General features: G+C 57.7%; 1 protein-coding gene and 1 long non-coding RNA gene across 2 annotated transcripts in view; one reads left to right on the plus strand and one right to left on the minus strand.

Moving 5' to 3' along the window:
* The window catches only part of CSRP1 (cysteine and glycine rich protein 1), an 18,138-nt gene extending 13,614 nt beyond the window's left edge, over nucleotides 1-4,524 (minus strand). Inside the window, exon 1 of the mRNA XM_017735549.1 lies at nucleotides 4,500-4,524. The gene's annotated coding sequence lies outside the window, so the exon portion shown is untranslated. The remainder of the gene's footprint in view (nucleotides 1-4,499) is intronic.
* Nucleotides 4,525-5,169: 645 nt separating this feature from the next.
* LOC108447014 overlaps nucleotides 5,170-6,226 on the plus strand; it is a 3,706-nt gene continuing 2,649 nt past the window's right edge. Inside the window, exon 1 of the long non-coding RNA XR_001862373.1 lies at nucleotides 5,170-5,774. This is a non-coding gene — a long non-coding RNA (uncharacterized LOC108447014). The remainder of the gene's footprint in view (nucleotides 5,775-6,226) is intronic.

The following is a 6,226-nucleotide window of genomic DNA, read 5'->3' on the forward strand; positions in this document are numbered from 1 at the left end:
GCGCCCGGCACCTCCTGACGCTGCCCGGGACCCCCATCCCACCCCCGGGAGAAGGAGCCTCCGGGACAGATCGGAGAATGAACTGAGAGCAGCCCTGGCGAGAAGGACGTGGGGGTGCTGGTGGATGAGAAGCTCAGCGTGCCCCGGCCACGTGCTCTGGCAGCCCAGAACCCCCCCGTGTGCTGGGCTGAGCCCCCAGCGTGGGCAGCAGGGCAGGGGGGGATTCTGCCCCTGTGCCCCGCTCAGCTGAGCCCCCACCTGCAGAGCTGCCTCCAGCCCTGGGTTCCAGCACGGGAAGGACCTGGAGCTGCTGCAGCGAGTCCAGGGGAGGCCACGGAGCTGCTCTGAGTGTGGGACTCCCTCTGCTCTGGAGCCAGGCTGGGAGAGCTGGGGGTGTTCACCTGGAGAAGAGAAGGCTCTGGGGAGAACGTAGAACCCCTTCCAGGGCCTAAAGGGGCTCCCAGAGAGCTGGAGAGGGACTCTGGACAAATGGAAACAGCCTTAAGATAGAGGATAGGGTTAGATTAGACATTAGGATGAAATTCTTCCCTGTGAGGGTGGTGAGGCCCTGGCACAGTTTGCCCAGAGAAGCTGTGGCTGCCCCATCCCCAGAAGTGTCTCAGACCAGGTTGGACAGGGCTTGAAGCCACCTGCTCTAGTGGAAGAGATGAAACCAGACGGTCTTTAACATCCCTTCCAACACAAACCATTCTGTGATAAGGTGTCCTTGCCCATGGCAGGGGTGGGACAAGATGGGCTTTCAGGTGCCTTCCAACCCAACCCAGGCTGGGATTGTGACTCTCTCATGACAAATTGCAGAGCAGGGGAGTGAAGAGAGACTCTCTGGCAATGGTTCCCATGGGAACCCCCCTCCCCCCCAGCAACGCTGCTCTGGGTGCAGTCAGAGGGGGGAGAAATATGCCCAGCCCCAAACTGCACGGGAACGGCTGCAGAGGTGTTGGGGAAGCACTCCCAGCACAGCTGGAGGACAGGGGGGGTCTGGCTCCCTGTGAAGGGAGAGCTCTGAGAAGTGAAGAGGCCAAAGCACTGCAGGAGCAGAGACACTGCTGCCTCTCCCTGATGTCCCACAGACCCTCTGTACCCTCACATGTGTCCCTCTGAGCCCAAACATTTCCAGAGCAGCCTACAGAAAGTGTGGCTGCAGGGCTGCAAAGCTGCTTTTCCCTTTTTCCTGTGTGTTTCTATGCCAGGGCAGTACAGGAGCCCAGGAAGGCCCAGGACCTTGTGACAAACAATTCCAGGGCTCCAGGGGACACTGTTCACACCCTGGAAGCCAAGGGTGGTCCACGTGTGGGCCCTGCAGCCTGACCCCACACTGAATGTTCTGTCTGACCCTGCTCACTGCTCCCATGCTCAGCACCCTGGCAGGACCCCACATCCCACCTGGATTTTGGGTGTCTGCTGATCCCTGCCTGATTTGCTGCTTGCTGGGGTACAAACTTCTGCTCTCCCTCCCCTTGGGAAACACTGCCCGGCATCTGTCCCCCTCTGGCACTCTGGCACTGCCTGTGGAGGAGGGCAGGGAGGGGAGTGGGACACCCTCCCTGATCCCAGCAAACCCCACACGGGGACAGGAACCAGGTGGCACTGGACAGGGAAAGGATCTTCCCTTTCTTAGGCATTTTTAGTGTCTTGGAAGGCTCCAAGAAGATTCCATCCATCCGTGTTCTGTTGCCTGAACCTGGAGGCCCGCAAAAGGCTGTCCTTTCCAGGAGCAGCTCCACAGGAAGCTCCTGGAGGGGAAGTAGGAGAACAGAACAGTTTTGCTGGTGGCTAAACAGCTTCCCACCCTGAGCTGCTGCCCTGGGAGCCCCTGTGCTCCGCGAGGATCTGCCAGCCCTTGCAGCAGGTGAGGCTGGAGAGAAGCTGGATGCTTCAGTGCTCCTGATGGCAGTGGCCATGGACAGGATTGTCAACGGAGGCCAGGGTGCCCTTGGCAAAGGCTCCCATTGAATTTCTCTGGCCTGGGCTGGCCTTTTTCTCCTCGACAAATGGAAGTGGGCACTGAGGAACAGGCAGCTGGCACAAGGAGCTCTCTGGGGCCCAGGGACCCTTCCCACTCCCACTCCTCTCCCGAGGCACCGCGGCTCGCCGGGAGCCAGCACTCGGCTGGCAGGGCCTGGGGAGCCCAGGCTGCTGCAGCTGCTGGGATTGTGCAGCTGAAACTGGCAGGAAGGGAGGAGGACGGAGTGCAGCAGGGAGCTGCTTCCTTTGGACCTGGAAAGCTTTGGCATCAGATTCCACAGGAATTTTGCTGTGAACCCTGGGCTAAGAAATTCCTGGCAGAACTTGAGGCCATTTCCTCTTGTCCTGTTGCCTCCTACTTGGGAGAAGAGCCAGGCCTCCCCCTTGTTCCAACCTCCTGTCAGGTAGTTGTAGAAAAGGAGAGGCTCCCCCCAGAGCCTTCTTTTCTCCAGGCTGAGCCCCCCCAGCTCCCTCAGCCGCTCCTGGGACTCCAGACCCTTCCCCAGCCCCGTTCCCTTCTCTGGACATGCTCCAGCCCCTCAATGTCTCTCTTGCCATAAGGGCCCCCAGACTTCCTCCAGGACTGGAGGTGCCTCAGCAGTGCCAGCACAGAGGGACAGGCACTGGTCCTGCTGGCCACACCGTGGCTGGTGCAAGCCAGGATGCCACTGGCCTCTTTGCCCACTTGGGCACACTGGCCACTCATGTTAAACAGCTGTCAACCAAAACATCACCCACTGCAGCTGCTCCTGGTGGATCTCCCACAGGTTTCCCTGAGGCCTTGTAGAGCATTGGAGACATATCCCAGATCTGATGTCACCGCAGCATTTGGAGATGAGCATCCTTTCCCTGGGGGCTGGGAAACCTCTGCCAGATGGCTCAGAGGCTGTGCCTAATCCAGGGTGCAGGAGATGGTGCTGCAGATGCCAACCTGCAGCAGACTTGGGCAGACCTGCCCCCTCCAGCCTCCATCCCACAGGAGCAAGGCAGGGGCTGCCAGGTTTCAGAGGCTCTCCTACTCCTGTTTCTTTTCTCCAGAAGAGGCAGAGCAGGTGGATTAAAAGCTGCCTGTCAGCTTCAGAAAGGATCCCTGTATCCCCCAATTCCACTGCTGCAAACTCCATCTCTGGTCTTTGCTCTGAAGGGGACCAGGCTTGTGAAGGACCCCATTGCAGAGGGAGCGGGGCCCAGGCCTGGCTCCTGCCAGCACTGGCACTCTGGCCTTGTGTGACAGAGGGACACTCTCTGCCCCTTTTGGCAGTGCAGAGAGCCCAAAGCCCATCCCAGATCACCTCCCAGTGTCTCCCCAGCGGCAGAGTGGTGTCTCTTGGGCTCTGTAACCTGGGGCTGCCTGGGGCTGTCCCTCTGCCTCTCACCTGCTGCAGCTTTCCCATCTCCCCAGCAGCACCCAGCAGAGCCCAGGGATGCAGGAGAGCAGTTTTCCGTTTAGGGACTTACAGCCAGGGGACGGTCAGCCTCTTCTCCCAGGGAACAAGGGACAGGACAAGAGGAAGCGACCTCAAGTTGCCCCAGGGGAGGTTCAGGTTGGGTATTGGAGAAAACTCGATGGTGATTGCAGCTTCGAAACTGCTGAGCACCTGCCAGCCAGGGCAGGGAGGAGGAGATGTCCTGCTGCCGAGCCAGCAACTGGGGTGAAAATGCTCTCCTCTGATGCGTATAACCACCTCTCACTGGGGTGATCTTTGTGACTTTACCTTTAAAAGCAAAGCAAAAGAATTTTACACCTTTTACATAAAGGTCTGCATGACTTGAGTCACTCAAGTTCCACCTAAACAGGACGAATTTAAAAAGTAAGTTGAGAATGAAGGCAAAGCAAGGGAAGACTCCATGGTAACTGCAGGGCTCAGTTGATGGGCTGAACCTGCCTTCTTCCCTGTCAGGACCTATTGGGTAAGAACTGTACTCTGTGCACACTGAATGTTTAATTGGGGATTAAGGCTTGTCTTAATCTTTGAACACGTTTATGCAGTCAGATCCTATCACTGACACATCCTATCCCAGACAATCCTCGAACTGTAACCTGTCACAGTTTTATATCAATAAAGAGAGTTATTCTGTAAACTCTGAGAGTGAGTCCTTCCCTGGAGTCGCCAGCAGCAGGGAATATACTCGGATAAAGAGGAAGAGCCCCTGAGGAGTCAAAAAGTGGGAAGAGTTGCCGAGTGCTCTTCCTTATGCTGGAGTAAGTCAGTGGAACCAGCCTCCGATCCAGCAGGATGGCTCGGGGAAGGCTCCCCCTAACGGGACGCTGACAGACTGCTCGGGCACAGGGGTCTCGGCTTTGCTGGGGCACTGAGAGACAAATTAAACACTGAGGGTCAAGTAAATCTCCCTACACTAACAGTAAAGAAAATCCCTTTTCACGTGGCAGATGCGGATGTGGCACTCAGGGACATGGGTTAGTGCTGAACGTGGCAGCGCTGGAGGAATGGTTGGACTCGACACTCTCAGAGAGCTTTTCCAGCCACAAGGGCTCTGTGATTGTGCAATTCCCTGCGTCCCGGCCGGGCAGTGCCGTGGCTCCCAGCACCAGCTCGTGTTGTGCCATGGCGGGATGTGGCAGTGGGAAGGGCTGGCACCCTCTGCTCTGCACGGCTCCAGCTTCCCCAGGCAGGCCCAATTCCACCTGGCAGTTCCACCCCCTCCAGGCCCATTTCCCAAAGCACTCAGGGAGATCTGCACACACGGTGTGGCTGAAATGCGCCGGGCTCTGCCACGGGGGGCACGCGGGAATGCTCACACCAGAAGGTCCAGCCAAAGAGTGTCCTGGGACAGTGAGCTGGGGCCAGAGGTGCCCAAAGCAGTGGCCAAAACCAATCAAGGTATCAAAAATACTGGTCAGACCTCATCCAAAGCCGGTGGCGTTCCCTGAGGGGAAGGACTCGGGGGTGCTGGTGCACGGGCAGTACCAGCCTGTGGGCAGGGGGCTTAGTTAGGGCTAAGGTCACCCCAAGCCCCGCCTTGTGAATCCCTGACTGCTAGGATTTAGCACAGAGTTTCCCCAGAGAAAGGGCTGTGCAGAAGTTTGGGACAAGCTGTGCCAGGTGCAGCTTGCCCCGCTGCCCGGGGGGCAGCCCATGCAGAGGACGGTGTGCCCCTGCAGCCCATGGAGGGCACGGGGGGCAGAGATCCCCCTGCAGCCCCTGCAGGACTCCCGCACGCTGGAGCAGGGGGATGCCCGAGAGAGGCTGTGAGCCCCTGGGAAGCCCCTGCTGGAGCAGGGTCCTGGCAGGGACCCATGGAGCCGTGCCGGAGGAGCCCTGCACGCTGGAGCAGGTTTGCTGCAAGGCCTTGGGAGCCCGTGGGGGACCCAGGCTGGAGCAGGAGGGGCCTGAAGGCCTGACCCTGAGCAGGAGTAACCCACGTGGCAGCAGGTTGTGGGGAGCTGTTTCCCACCAGATGGACTCCCGCCAAATTTCCTCAAGAACTGAATTTCCCAGGGATCCTTGGTGCTATTTCCTCTGCCCCGTCCACATGCAGACAGCAGAGACAGAGCGGCTCTGGTGGGTACAGTCAGCCCACTGCACACCTCCAGGCCTGGTGAGTCCACCACCTCTCTGGGCAACCTGGCCCAGTGCCCAGCCTTCTTCAAGGCAAGAATGTCTTCCCAAGACCTCACTGAAACCTGCCTTCCCTCAGCTTCAAGCAATTCCCCCCATCCTGTCCCTGAAGGCCCTGGGAAAAGTCCCTGTGCAGCCTTCAGGTGGTCCTCTCCTGGTGGCTACTGGGGGGCTGCTGGCATATGTCCCCTCAGTTCTACAAGTTGTGTGAGTATCCGCAGTCCCTTACACTTTGTTTCTTTTTTTATTTTGCGGGTGGCGGGTGGAAGAAGTGCTGAGAGAGAGATGGGATCAAAACTCTCTCAGCCCCAAAGAGAGGTTTTTCTCCAAGTTGTGAAATCCCTTCAAGTTAGTGGTTTTGAATTTTCTAAGGGTCTGTTAAAACAGTTTGTTCGCTGGCTTTTCTTTTACCTTCCTCAAGTATCTCCTACAAATTTAAAATCTCCTGCCTTCTGGCAGGCTGTGGGGGATAAGATTACTGATTTAAAGCGAAAGGGAGACTCCTCTGGAGAAAAATTCTTTCCTCTAGTTCTAGTCCTTTGGGACTTGCATAAAATGCACCGGAAAGTAAAAGAAAAGCACAACCCCCCCCGCAGTTCTTCCCATATCCCTCCTTCCTCCCCTCCTGCTCCTCATCCCACTTCCCTTTCGTTGGACAC

The sequence above is a fragment of the Corvus brachyrhynchos genome, unplaced genomic scaffold, assembly GCF_000691975.1.
Source record: "Corvus brachyrhynchos isolate BGI_N302 unplaced genomic scaffold, ASM69197v1 scaffold555, whole genome shotgun sequence".
Lineage (NCBI taxonomy): Eukaryota > Metazoa > Chordata > Aves > Passeriformes > Corvidae > Corvus > Corvus brachyrhynchos.